Below are 14,571 nucleotides of genomic sequence, written 5' to 3' on the forward strand. Positions count from 1 at the left end.
AAGTGGCATTCGATCTAAAGCGTCTAATAATGAGAAAGAGAGAGAGAGAGAGAGAAAGAATCTTCAATGAAATGAATAAAAATGAAGAAAAAGTTGAAGGACTATGAACGATCGAACGATCGTCGAAATTAGCCGCTCGTGACTCGCCACCGTGTTCGTCGGCTGGTATGAAAATCGAAAAAGGTAGTAGCGTAAGATTGAGAGCAAGGGTGGTGGTGGTTAGTGGTGGTGTTGGTGGTGCTCGAGGATGGCAACGGAGGAAAAGGAGGCGGTGGGATAAGGAGAAGGAGAAAGAGAAGGGGTGGCGGGAAGAAGGTTGACGGTGGAAGGCTCGCTTAATTAGAATCTTCGTTAAGGGAGCGTACAGGCTGGGCGCCGCTTCCGAGAGCGTCGCGTAAAAACGTAAGAACTATTTTCATTAAACTCACGTTGCCTTCCAAAGTCTTCCACTTTTGTGCGCGCGCGAGAACGCGACGAACGACCAGCCAAGCAGCAACCAACCACCAGGCTGACTGGCTGGCTGGCTGGCTGGCTGGCTGGCTGGCTGCCTGACTAGCTTAGCTAGCTAGCTAGCTAGCTAGCTAACTCGCGCTCTGTCTAAAGCAAAAAGAAAAAAAAGAGAACAAGTCAGTTGTCGTTATGAAATAGGAGCTCTGGGATATTTTACGACGACCATTTCATTCGCGAATATCTAACGAGTCACGATGATTAATCGCCGCGAACAAAATTGCCTAAAGAATCCTCGAGAGTTATTCGATTCTGTGAAATAATCGATCGAGTTTATGCGATCCCTAAGTTGTACGTATACATCTATGTATGTACGTACATACCTACCTACCTAACACCACGTGTTACGATCCCCTTAACCAGCAACGCGTTTCACGCGGGAACACGAAGCATCGCGTTTGTCGCTCGCGTACTTTTTACCGAGCACAAGCTTCGGCACTTCGGTTAATCCGAATGCCAGATTATACCGGGTGTCCATAATGTCCCTTTCGTTTCACGATACTTTCAATCGGAACGTCCATATGAACTACGAATTTATATGTAGAAGGAGAGCTCGTGATAATAAATTACGTCATTCGATGTAAACAAAATGTACCAAATGTCTTTCCAAACTTTTACAAATAATCGAGTAAGATATATCGATGGATTTTCAAGATGGGACACCCGGTATAGTCCTGGTAACGATAGCTGCGACACTCGAAACACGCGGCCTATTCCCTGCTCGAGCGAGGGAAATACGCGTACAACGGGGGTTTATCAGGGTGAGGATAGAAGTGGCTCCCTCTATGGAAGTCTCGGAGGTTTCCAGGAGGAAAAGGGAGGAGAGGACATAGGAGAGAGAGGTAATACCTACACGACGACAGTGGCTACGCATGCACGAGAGTTATAAGCAAGTGCCAAGGAAAGGGAAAAGGAGGGTGTGTACGAAGTAGAGGAGAAAGGGGAAAGAGGGGACGAGGGAAAGTGCTTGGAAACAGTGTGCGCTTGAGAAAAGGAAGTGAGGGAAGGGAAGATATAAGCAGTAATAGAAAACAGAGAAACGCGGCAATGCCATTAGTAAAATTACCGCTTACAATATTACCGATGCGAGCTGGCAGTAGGTATTTACGAAGCCAGTGGCCCTTCCGCACCCCTTTGCGATTCCCCGAGATGGCGCCAAAGGCGCACCGTGCCCGTTAAAACCACCCCTGCGATCATCGAGGAAGCTTTAAAACATAAACCACAAGAACACGTCTTAATAATACCTTACTATAATTTTTTCTCTGTTCTTCCCTACTAACAGAGGATACTAATTTAATGTTTTCTTTCGTAAACTTTCCAAGATCTTCGATCGATCGATCGATCGAGGCAACAGAGGATCTATTCAATTTTTTTTTTGTTTTGTTTTTTCTTTTAAATTTATTCCCACTTTTGCGCCGTCCAAGTTAATAAAAAAGTCGTACCTTTTTTAAGTGTCGTTTAAAGAGAAACGAAAGGAGGAATAAAAAATCATGCGAGCGATCGTTTAAAAGGCGTGGAAATTTTTACGGCTGATAATTAAACGCATCCGCTAATATTGTAAATAATTAGCGAGGTAAAGAGAGAGAAAGAGTTTCAACTTTCGTCACGCCAAAAGCTACTAGCTGTGTGTCTCTCTCTTTCCCTCGTTTTTATTATTCATTTATTTTTTTTATTTTATTTTCTTTTTTTTTTTTTTTTTTTTTTGTACATTTCACTGAACGACGAAGAGTCGATCGATTTTTCGTGCGCACTGCGACCAAGTTATTCGAACGAATCGCGTCGGAGGAGTAACGGATGGATAGGCACATAACGGAGGATCGGCGGGAGAGCGCGGTCACTGATTTAACGCGGCACAATTGAATCCAATTACAACTGCCGCACGGCGCACCACCGACCGATGGTTCTCAGTTAACGCGCTTCGTTTTATACGTACGTACGTACATATATATGTACCTTGAGATTTACCGTGAAAATAAAAAAAGAAAAAAAAGAAAAGAAGAAAAAATATCCTTATTTTCTGCCTTACTTAAAAGCACGTAACTCATCTTATATAATTAATGCAAGTAGAAAAGAAAAAAGAGTGAAAAAAAAAGGAAATAACAAGGAAAAGGGGAAAATAATAAAAACAGAAGAAAAATTTGAATCGAATGATAAATAATTAAGTGCGACCCGCTTATTATTTCTAATTTGTATTTTTTACTTACTGCGTGTAACAAATCAACTGATTCTCCCTGTTCGAGTTTCTCTTACGATTTACGCTAAAACGAGCTCGCTGAATGATGAAAAGCCAGTGGGTCTCGAATTATTGATGTCTCTCAACAAGCACCGTAGCGATCATTAATTAAATGAAAGCAGCGTACAGTTAGGTATGTGTACGTTTCATTCATTAGCAATTTCGATCCTTTTCTCTCTCGTAACTAAAGTCACGCAGAGAAGACCGATAGATTCGTAAAACGTGCTGTACCACTACTAGAGAATATGTATCGTTAATAAATTTACTTCGTAGAGAGAGAAAGAGAGAGAGAGAAAGAGAGAGAGAGACATATAGAAAGAGAAAGAGAGAGGAAGAAGTTCGAACGAGAAAGAAGAAAAAAAATAGAAGCGAGAGAGTGTGAGAGAGAGAGAAGGCCGAGGTAAAATAGCTAATAAAGAAGTCATTTAATTTTCCATCCTTTTCTTCCCATTCGATCGAGCAAAGTTCCGTCGTTATCTTAATTAAGTTTCAAGCCGACGAGCACACGTGATCGCCGCATAATCGCTTCGAAGTCCATTAAATGGAAGGAGAAGAAGAAAGTGAGAGAGAGAGAGAGAGAGAGAAAGAAGAAGAAAAAAGTAAAGGAAAAGAAACAAAAAAAGAAAAAAGAAAAAAAGAAAGAAAAAATCCAAAGAAACGTTGAACGGACATCGAAAGAACACATTTATCGGAGTGAACGTTGCCCTATCGTCGAACTTTTCAAATTATCATATCGAATTCGATGAGAAAATCTCTATCTCTAGGAATTCATCGTTTGCGCATCGATGAAAGTGTCCTCGATAAGATCGCTGGTGTTAACGTACGTTGAAGGGAAATCCAAGAGGTGAGATCGAGGGAGAGGATAAAACAAAAAGGGTGAGGGGGGGTGGGCAGAAAAAAGAAAAGAAGAAGAAAAGAAAGAAAGGAGATGGTTGTCCAAGTATTCATCGTCTTTGATCGATTTCTGCTCGGTCTGCGGTCCTCTTAAGCGGCTCGCCGGAACGGTTGCCGAGCCGAAGCAACGTAATCCGTCTGTCTCGTACTAGATGGCGTGCTCCAGTAGCTGGTCTGCCGGGCGCCCCTGGCTGTTCATTAGGGGCCGCATTGTCCGCTAACTAAGTACGCCCGACCCGACCCTTCTTCCTCGTCACCCCTCCTCTTACCTACTACTACTACTACTATTGTGCTACTACATTACTACTACTACTACTACTTTCTCCTCCTCCTCCTCCTCCTCTTCTCCTCCTCTTCCTCAACCCCCCCACCTAGCTTGCTACGCAACTCTTCGTTTTCCTACCCTCTCTCTGTATCTCTCTCCCTCTCCTTCTATTCTCTCTATCTCTGACGTCTCTTCTCGTTTGGCCGATACCCAACGACAGGCAGGATTCACTGGCCATCACAGCCCTCTTCGCGATTCCTCCCTAGTCTCTTGCCCTACACATGCCTTGACACTTGACGATTTTACCTATTAAAGGGGTTCCAACTAACGCTGATTAGAACCTAACTATCAAGTGTACTCAATGTTTCATCAACGCTCATATCACTATCGGAAAATGTCCAATTATTAACAATTATAAATACTAGAGATATATCTATGATTAAATGTTTGCTGATTATTCACGTTATTGTTTTTAACATCGTTGAAGATTTGCGCTACTACTTTTACTTCTCCTTTTCTTCGTTCTCTATCTCTTTCTCTCGTTCTCTCTCTCTCTCTCTCCCTCTCTCTCTTTCTCTCTCTCTCTCTCTCTTGTCTCCTATCCAATGCGCTCTCAAGTCAGGTCGCGCAATGTATAGTCCATTGTGTCCATGATAGAATCCAATCAAGGGGCTGGCAAGCCACTTTAAAGCATCGACGTCACGGCCAATCAAACGTCTCCCTTGCACATGCAAATACATGTCGACATGTATATATATATATATATATATATATATATATATATATATATATATATTATATATTGTATATATATAAAATATATACAATATACACACATACACCAGTGGTATTTGCGTCTACGTTCTCTTATTTAGTTCGACGCGTTCATTGTTTTAACCTTTAACCCATTGTGTTTCTTGACAATTAAGAGAATAGGACAATCCGAATAAGAAATAGCTTCTTATAAAGAGTCGGACAAAGTTTAACGATCATATAATAATAATGATTAGTTGGAACGAACGCGTTAGAAATAAGTTTAAAAATACAACGAATATAAGTTTCACTGTATAAAGTATAAATATAATAAAAAAAAAATATAAGTTAGCGGAGAGTAGTCGTGCGTTAATTCCATTCGTTCTCGTTGCCGACTAACGAATGTGCATTACAATTACCGAGCTATGGAAATTCAGTTACGCCTACCACCCGTACAGTTGAGCGCGTGGTTTGAGTTATATACCAAGAGGAGGAAGGGGAAGAGAGAAAGAGAGAGAGAGAGAGAGAAAGAGGAGAACGAAAGAGATGGAAAGAGAGGGAGAAAGCGGGCACGAACGGACGGATAGACGTGCAGACGGACAGACGGACGTATGGCTAACTTGGCCGCCCCTCGATGAACCAACCGAGGTCGCCGGGTCCGTATTATTCGCTCGGTATAACTAACCGTATAAATACGAGCCACCGGAAATTAGTCTTTGCCGACTGGATCGCGAGCCGCGCCATCGCGTCGCACCATGATTCCCATCTCCCGACTTCATCATTACACTCCTCATCACCGTCCTTAGTTAGGCTTAGCAATGGCTTTTACTGCTAAGCCTTCACGATGCGCGTTATCTGTCCCTTGTGTATATCTCGATCTAACTCGAAACATATAAATTCTTTCCTGAGAAAATGACGATTCGCTTTTTATATTTTCTTTTTCCTATTCTTTATCGCAAAAGGAATATGGAATACAAAGAAAAAAAGGGAAGAAAAATGTTCGTCCATTTTTTTCACTCACCTCTCGCTGGCCCTTCGGAACGACCTTCGGAACGACGTCAGCGGAGAAACGATTTAACATAACCTGCGACAGAGAATTAAAGGGGGGGAAAAATTAGAATGGCTGAGCTCTCGTGATACCAATTGAAAAGGAGGAAGGGAAAGAGGAGGAGGAGGAGGAGGAGGAGAAGAAGGAGGAGGAGGAGGAGGAATTGGTAGTTAACGAGGCCGAGGAGGTTCCTTATCGAGAACCTGCATAAAAGCGCTCGGACACGCGCATCGATGTACACGGCGGTACGTAGTAGGTGCCACTTAAGGGACCCGCATAAAAAAATAAAAAAAAAAAAAAGAACGTTCCTTCTCGCTTCGATAAGCTCTCTCAGTCGAACGAGAGAAGATAGTGTGTAGTTGGGATGTGAAGAGAGATGCCTTCGATGCGGAATCCAAAACGCCGTACTTCTTCCCTCTCACATTCTAACGACCTGCTTTTAATTCGATCCGATCGTAATGACGATTTGTTAGCTACCCTTCCATCTCGGAATTCCATCAAGTTAATATCGTTTTTTAAAGCGAGTAACGCGAGCGTCGGCATCGGGTACACTACGATCGTATCCTACCGCGATGTTTGATCCCGTAGGAAAGAGATATGAAATATTTCGTTCTGTATGAAAGGAAAACAAACGGCAAAACAACCGCGAGAGCTGACTTTTCCCGCGCTATTTGATCGATGCCGTTTTCCGCAGTGACCGATCGGTATAGACGACGAAGTATAGAGAGAACCCCGGCAACAGAAGAGTGAACGGAGATAGATAGTGAGAGAAAGAGAGAGAGAGAGAGAGAGAGAGAGAGAGAGAACGAAAGATAGAAAGAGAGACGAAGAGGACCGACCGTCTCGCAATCTCCTTTCGATCCAATATCCGAGTTTTTTGACAGCAATTTCGGTCACGTCCGATAATATATCTGGATCATTAATATAAAGCTCGGCCCACACACCGCGCGTCCCTCACGGGGAAATTGCTTTTCAATCCCCTGCAGCGGCCTCCGCTCCGCCAGATCTATACCACCACTGACACAACCTCTCTGCCTCTACTACACCTCCCCCAAACACCCAACCTCCTTCTCCTCCTCCCCCACTCTTTTTTTTCTCTCCTTCCTTCTCGCACGACTTCATCCGTCTCTCTCCATATATATCTATCTATCTATCTATCTATCTATCTATCTATCTATCTATCTATCCGTCTTTGTTTCTCTCGCTTCTTCTTCCTTCTTTACACGAATAGACGTAGTGCGGCGACCGACTTATTTGGGGAAGGGCGGTGGGAGGGGGGCGGGGGAGAGAGTACTGAATGAAAACGATAGCTAGCTGTGTTCGACACTAGGGAAATTTTTCCAAACGAAAAGAGAAATAAAAAAAATAAGAAAAATAAACAGAGAAAAAATGATCGAAAGATATCAAGTGCTATCTAGTTATCTATCGTTTTCTCTTTTAAGAATAAAACGAAACAGATCGCTCGGATAGCTCGCCTTTTTATTATTTAACTCGCTCCTCTATCGGCTCTAACGAGCCGTACAACGAACACAACGGATGCGGGCGCGCAACGCGTTTAAAACGTACATTCTCTCGCGTCGAAGAGCACTGTTTGCTTTTAGGCACGGACGTGCTAATCGATCGTGCATATTTGATTGCCATTTACCAAATGCAACCCAGCGTTCCTATATATGCGGGTCGTCGTAGCTTTCGAGTTAAGGCGAGCATTTAAGGCATGTTTTTTTTTTTCTTTTCTTCTCTTTTCTTTCTTTTTTTCTCCTCGTGGAAAAAGAGAGAGAGAGGGAGAGAGAGAGAGAACAAATATTCGTCGACGTCACCAATGACGACGAGGATGCGACGTTATTCGTTAACATAAACATAACGAAGCATTCGGTAGATGCAGAGTTACTGGATTTGTTCGGTGAAATAAAGGGAATACCGTCGGGAAAGACGAACGAGTACTTCCAAGCTGAAAGAGCTTTATAAATTGGCAGCCGATCGCATTGAATGCATTTTAATATCCTTTACCCGCACGATCTCCAATATGGCCATTTTCTAGATTCCCGTGGAATCAATAAAAGTCCTGCATCATGCACGACGCGATACTCGTACGTTATTCCACGAGAAACTGAGGAATAAAAATCTAATAACAACCGAGTTTACATCCTCTACTCTAAACTTGTTACAGTTAGGTGCATTAAGGATTCAGTATATTCCATCAAAATTAAATGAATTCCGTCTCGATGCATGAAGAATAAGCCTGGCATATATTTGCAAAGATATATCGACTTATTATAACTTCGAATTAAGTTTTCTCGATGAAGGGAAAAAAAGAGAGGGAAAAAAAATAAAAACAAAAAAAAAAGAAATAGATAAATAAAAATCTTTTTTTTCAATGCGATAATCTAACAGTCCACGCACAAAAACATACCGAACATTTTATTATATGCAATCTATTAATATGTGCAATAAAAATATGACAATAATAAATTATTAAAAAGCACGATATCTTTTTGCACCAAGCAACGATGACACCCTCTTTGCGGCAATGGTGTCACGAGTATCGGCCGATGCGGAAAACGCAGGGAAAGAAAAAAAGGCACGTTTTCTCTCTCTCTCTCTCTCTCTTGAAATACAGGCACGCGCGTATCCCTACCGCTTCTCTTCTCCCCATCTAACGACAAAATCGACGACGATGGCCGAAAGTGAAAAAGAGAGAAAGAAAGGGAGACAACGTACACACACACACACACACACACACACACACACATATATATATATATATATATATATATATATATATATATACAGGGCTCGCGAGAGCTCCAACTCAAAGCTGTGTGTACGGAACACCCTCCATAAAGGAGATCCCCTCAATCAGATAAAAAATGTATTATAGCCGCCATGATACAGGACTCAATACTTCGACGACGGGGCTTCGAAGGGAAAGGACGGCGTATCCTCCTGTAGGATCCACCCCCTCCTATCCTATCCCTTCTCCTTCTCTCTCTATCTATCTCCCTCCCTCCCTCTGTCTCCCTCTCTTTCTCAATACTTATCCCCTCTCCTTTCTTTCCCATTCTTTTCTCTCTCTTTCTTCTACATTTACGTACGTGATACACGCGTTTACATTCACCTATATCGGTCCATCTCTTCTCTTTCTCCTTTTCTATTTCTTTCTCTTTCTTTATCTGTCTGTCTCCCTCTCCTTCTCCCTACCTCTCTCTCTCTCTCTCTCTCTCTCTCTCTCTCTCTCTCGCTACCTCTCTTCTCTCTCCCTCTCTGCACACGTCGAGTCTCGTACTCTCCTTTCCTGGAAATTGCTATCGAGCGATTCAACCTCGAATGCAGATCGCTGCACTCTCCTCCGACTCTCTGGGATGACATTCGACGAAATTAGATTCCAAGGAAAGGAGAAGAGACGACACGCGCGCGCTCGCGCTCGCGCTCGCACCCGCACACGCTCGAGATGTTGCTATCCTTTCCGATTTTCTTTCTGCATTCTACCAATGCTCATTCTCCTTCTCCTTTCTCGTCGATCGGTTTGTCTTCCGGACCGACACAACCCTTTCTCAACGATCTTCGAAATATTCTTTTTGCTATGATCCTTTATTTATCCATCTATTTAATATTCTTCTGGTTTAACTTATAAACAATAAGAAAAATATAAAACGAGTTGCGTTATTCATTGGGATCATACGATCGTTTAACGTGCATATTGCATTTTAAGAATTGATAGATGTTGGGAAGAACAAAAAAATAAAAGAGATTTAATTTTTGATCTTTTTAAAACGTGTTGTGAAAAAAGACACGAGTTGAGAACCATCGTTGGCAAACGTAGCGACCAACGGACGCATCTAAGTTATTTACTCGAGAAGGATAGAGAGAGAGAGAGAGAGAGAGAGAGAGAGAGGGGAGGGGAAAGGAAAAGACGAGTGGAACGAACGGCCAGATATCCAGGGAGTCTGCCGGTAGAGGCATCGAGGGGTAATTTTATCCGCACTTAGCAGATGGATTCACCCCTCGTGCCATCACACGATACCCTTCTTCTTCTTTCTTTCCTCTCTTTCTTCGTCTTCCTTTTCGTTTTAGCCTTCGTTCTCTCTTGTTCATTCATCGAATCGCACGATAAAATTCCGCATTCGTATTTGACGTTTTACATAAATTATCGAATATTATCTGATAATCTTGATCGCGATTAAAACTCAAAAAGAATTCTTAGAATTTAACCAGCTATCTTTCACTCCATCCAAACACGAAACGTTCCCATAACTCAAACGCAAAAGCCAACGATGAGTCCGATGTGTCTGCATCACGAGATAATGAGTCTCATCCGGGACTGCCTGGCAAAAAGTCGCCACGAAATTGGCGACACGTGTGTTGCATCGAGCTAACAACCAAAGACGAATGGGAGTAAAGGAAGAAATAATAATAATAATAATAATAATAATAATAATAATAATAATAATAATGATGATAATAATAATAATAATAATGATGATGATGATGACGATGCTTGAGAGACAAGGAAGATCGTTTTTCAAAGAGTAAATTCATAAAACTTGTTCAACCTATTTTTTTCTTTTTTTGCTGATTGATTAAAAAAAAGAAAAAAGATAATAATAATAATAATAATAATAATAATAATAATAAAAAAAATAAAATAAATCGTAAACCGATTCGAAATGGATTATTTTAATCTGTTCCACCCTCCGGAAAGTTATATCCATTACAGTAATTGAATATATCGGGCTGATCTATATAGCCAAATGTATTCGAAATAATCCCAATACATCTAATATGTTTTTATATATTAATAAAAATTCGAAATATGTCGGCAGATTAAAAATTTTTCATTAGATCAACGACAATCAACATTGGACGAAATATCAGATGGAAACAATGGTAATTTGTATTGGATCACTCGACGTGGAAGGACCCTCGAAGAAAAATGAGAAGGGAAGGAAAAGAAGGGAGAGAGTCAGTCGTGGAAAACGAAGTGGTATGCCTCGAGCATTATCGCGCCGCGCGCATTTTTCACAGAAGGAGGATATAAAACGTTGTAAAGGGAACGGTGCGGATGGTTGCGTTATAACCGCACCGCAGGAGCTGCGTGTCGCAGGGTTTATTTCGTCGTCCCGTAGCGAGGTGGTTGAAACTACAATGGTACGAGTGCACCGCAAATACGACGCGTCCGCTCGTCGGTGAAAGTTTTCTGCGTATAAAGTGAACGGTGAAAGAGAGAGAGAGAGAGAGAGAGAGAGAGAGAGAGAAAGAGGGGAAAAAAAAGAAAATAAAAATAAGTAGTATTACTGAGTTTTGTATGGTCGACAAAGTCGATGCGAAATAAATGCAATGTATGTATAGGCTCGTGCTAGCATGACGAACGTGGTAAAAATGCGGTAAAAGCCGGAGTTAGCTACCGTTCTCCGATTCTCCCTAGACAACCCCTAGTACGGCCACAGCGTTAATAACATTAGCGCAAGTAATGTAATTGAGTACGAGCTGGCCACGAGCTCACCAAAGTGCACGACGAGTATACTTTGTGTCCCTTCCTCCTCTTTACCCCCTCTCTCTCTCTCTCTCTCTCTCTCTCTTGCCCTTCCTCGTTATTTCTTTGAAAATTCTAGTATCGTTACTGCGAATATTTCTCCGCGATAGTCTCTACCAAAGTAATTAGTATCGCATTGATATCGCTTTGTAACCTTTTAAAACTACGATATCGTATATTATTTCTCTCTTGGAGAATCTTAATACATCTGATACATATGCAAGGGGTATTATCAAATTTTTGCGTGGCACGTTATTGGCCGTAGGATTTTTTACTCGGTCCTCTTTTTCTTAGACAAATACTACTAACGGCGATCAAAGGAGCCGAACAAGAGCAACGGAACGGATGTCGTCGCGCCTTAAAGGGTTCCTTCGGGACGTAAACGCAAGAGAGAGAAAACGTTGTGAAAAAAAGAAAAAAGACGAGGAAAAGAGAAACGGAAGACAGCTTTAAAGTCCGAGCTACCAATGAAACGCGATCGTTTTAACGCGCGATAAACTTTTAAAAGGAGCCGCGCGAAAAGAACGGAAACGAGTGAAGACCACCCGCGATGTCTGCAGCCTTCCTTAAGAAGTGCAGAAGGAAAAAGGAGGAGAAAGAGAAGGGAGGAGGGAGGAGAGGAGGATCCTCCACAGCTAAAACGACTCGAACGAAAACTGAATTTTACATTCGCTCTGGATACTCGTCGATATATACATATATACATATATATACATATATATATATATATATATATATATATATATATATATATGTCGACGTTCCTTGGGAAAGTAGAAACTGCTAAGGCGTTCTTTACTATGAATTCTCGTTACATGTTGCATCTTGCGTGTAGATTTCACCTCTGGGAACCCCAAAAGGATTTCATTTTTTAAATACCAGCGATTGACGAAAGGTACTTTCATTTATTAAAAGAAACAAAGACTCGTTTTCCCTCTAATAAATAAAAAGAGAAAGAAGGACAAAGTAACAAGAGAATAAGAGGTAAGGGGTAAAGGGTAGAAGAGGTGGAGGAGGTAGTAGAGGGAGGCAATTTAAATTCAGTCCAAGCTTCAAACGGACCTGACGCACGTAAAACGATAGGACGCGTGCGTCGTCGAGAGGACGCGGAGGGCTCGCTCGCGGCCCAGTGACGTGTTTATTTTAACGGAGCCCTCACCCTCTTTTCCTCTTCCTCTCCTTCTCTATCTCTCTTTCTCTCTCAACCCCTCCCTCTCTCTCTCTCTCTCTCTCTCTCTCTCTCTCTCTCTCTTTCTTCACCTCACTGCGTCACTCCTAACCGGCACGGCTGGCAATATAAAGTTAATGACATTTGATCCCATAACGTCGAAAGTTAATTCCTTTCGGTATTAATACGGAGAGTGCATCCACGGTAATGAGATTGCATTGAGCGCGAGGGGGATGATATAAGGGGTCGCTTATAAAGCTTACCCCGTAATAACGTATTGTCCGAACATAGGTGCGCTCGCGCGCACGAATCAACGACGTACCTATGCCGGAGCAAGCAGGAACCTATCTATCCGTGAACTCGAGGTCCAAGCAAGCGTGATATTCGGTTGCACCGAGTAAAAAGTTACGGGGGATATGACGCGTCACCTGCGTGCGAGCGACCGAGCTCGGCACCACCACCACCACCATCACTACCACTATCCACCACCACTCCTGTGTCGACGATCGATGCTTTTGCCTTCGTATCGGCGCCGCTTTAAGCTTGAGGGGTGCCGTTGCTTCCGCGGTATCCACCCGCCACTGACACTTTGCGCTTCGATCCTAGTAGTAACGCCCGAATCAATGTGGATCTTTCTCTCTTTCTTTTTTTCTCTTACTCTCTCTCTCTCTCTCTCTCTATTTGCGCTCCATCTTTCTTTCCGTTATATTTTTTAACTAACTCGTTAACGTTCACATTTGTCTTCCTTCCATTCGTTGCTTTTAATTTTTTATCCATTTGCTACCTCGCCCCCTAAAGATGAACGAATAGTAAATGAATTTATTCGTCCTTCTGTCTTTGTCTCTTTAAATGAAATCAAATTTTCACGAGCCCCGTTCGGTGTCTCTCTCCTCGTGATTACAAGTAATCGCTCTCGGTATACGTTTTGAGCGACGAGATGGAAATACCTTTTTATCGTTTGTGCTACGCCAGGAGGAGTGGGAGGTGAAAGAGAGAGGAGGTTTGAATTAAAAGGGAGGAAAAGGAGATGACGGGGTGTCGTTCGATTTCGAATAAAGTTAATTGGAAAACATTGTTCGGCGAGACGAGACACGAGGTGGCGACAGGCCGAAAGAGGAGGAGTAGGAGGAGGAGGATGAGGAGGAAGAGGAGAGGGGATCGACGAGGGCGGCGGTGGGGTTTTGGGAACTGGGGGCTGATGGGGGGAGGGGGAAAATAGAAAGAGAGAGTGAAGCGGAGAAACGGACGGATGCCGCTGGGAATCGAGGGATCGGGTGAGTTAGCGAAAATTAATATTCCATATCGCTCCATCGAATCGTACAACGATGAGGGCAACCGATCGAAGCCACGTCGACAGGCAGTCGTCGATAAAATAGATTCCATAGTGACCGATCTTCTTCCTTTTTCTTTCTTTGTTTTTTTGTTTCTTTTTCCTTTTTTTTTCTTTTTTTCTTTTTTTCCTTTTTTTTTTCTTTTTCTTTCTTTTTTCTACGTAAATTACTTAACATCGTTAAAATTTATTATTTTGTTATATGAAATTTTTCTCGAAGAAATCTCGAAGAAAAGTGGTGAAACATTGCTAGACGCATCGAATCGTCCTCCTCGTCGTTGTTGTCGTCCTCGTCGTCGTCAAGGAACATAACACTAGGAAAAGGAGACTACGGCGAATCCTATAAGCCTTAGAGATTCTAGGATCGTCGTTGGTTCTTCGTCGCCTCCTGATACGAAAACGCCGACATGTGTTGGCACGAGCCAGGCACGTGGGATCACAACCCTGACAGTTTTCTAATAGAACCCGTAAATACTGAGGGGGTCCAAAGTGAGTTATGTTTTTTTCAAATGGAACCGTGAAACTTGCCATCAGAAATCGTATGACAAGTCATGAATATATTTTCGCCAAGGCCATACATCGTTGTCGCGTCAAACGAGATCGAAGTAATGAACCATTAACATGAGATGAAACTAATGACTATCTCTCTCTCTCTCTCTCTAATTCGTCGATGCATCTTTAATAAATCCCGATTACATTTGCTATAGAGTTGGTATTATCAGTCGCATAAATAATCGCAATTCTATATATTATATCACACGCGTATATGCGTTTTATCCTCGCTTTGGAATAATTTACGAATATCGAAACGTCCTATCGGCTACCTCCGGACTAACATACGTT

At 42.3% G+C, this 14,571-nt stretch overlaps 1 protein-coding gene across 5 annotated transcripts in view; it reads right to left on the reverse strand.

The window, feature by feature from the left end:
* The window catches only part of LOC124431388 (rhombotin-1-like), a 63,546-nt gene that overhangs the window by 37,557 nt on the left and 11,418 nt on the right, over positions 1–14,571 (reverse strand). Inside the window, exons 1-2 of one of the 5 annotated variants that reach the window (XM_046979254.1) lie at positions 6,540–6,727; positions 5,674–5,736 (exon numbers count right to left, since the gene is read on the reverse strand). The exons of 1 other annotated variant lie outside the window; for it this stretch is intronic. The gene's annotated coding sequence lies outside the window, so the exon portion shown is untranslated. Of the gene's footprint in view, positions 1–1,580; positions 1,613–5,673; positions 5,737–6,539; positions 6,728–14,571 lie in introns of those variants that run through there. 3 more of the 5 variants (XM_046979251.1, XM_046979257.1, XM_046979255.1) reach the window with 3 other exon arrangements.

The sequence above is a fragment of the Vespa crabro genome, chromosome 21 (genome assembly GCF_910589235.1).
Source record: "Vespa crabro chromosome 21, iyVesCrab1.2, whole genome shotgun sequence".
NCBI classification, from domain to species: Eukaryota; Metazoa; Arthropoda; class Insecta; order Hymenoptera; family Vespidae; genus Vespa; species Vespa crabro.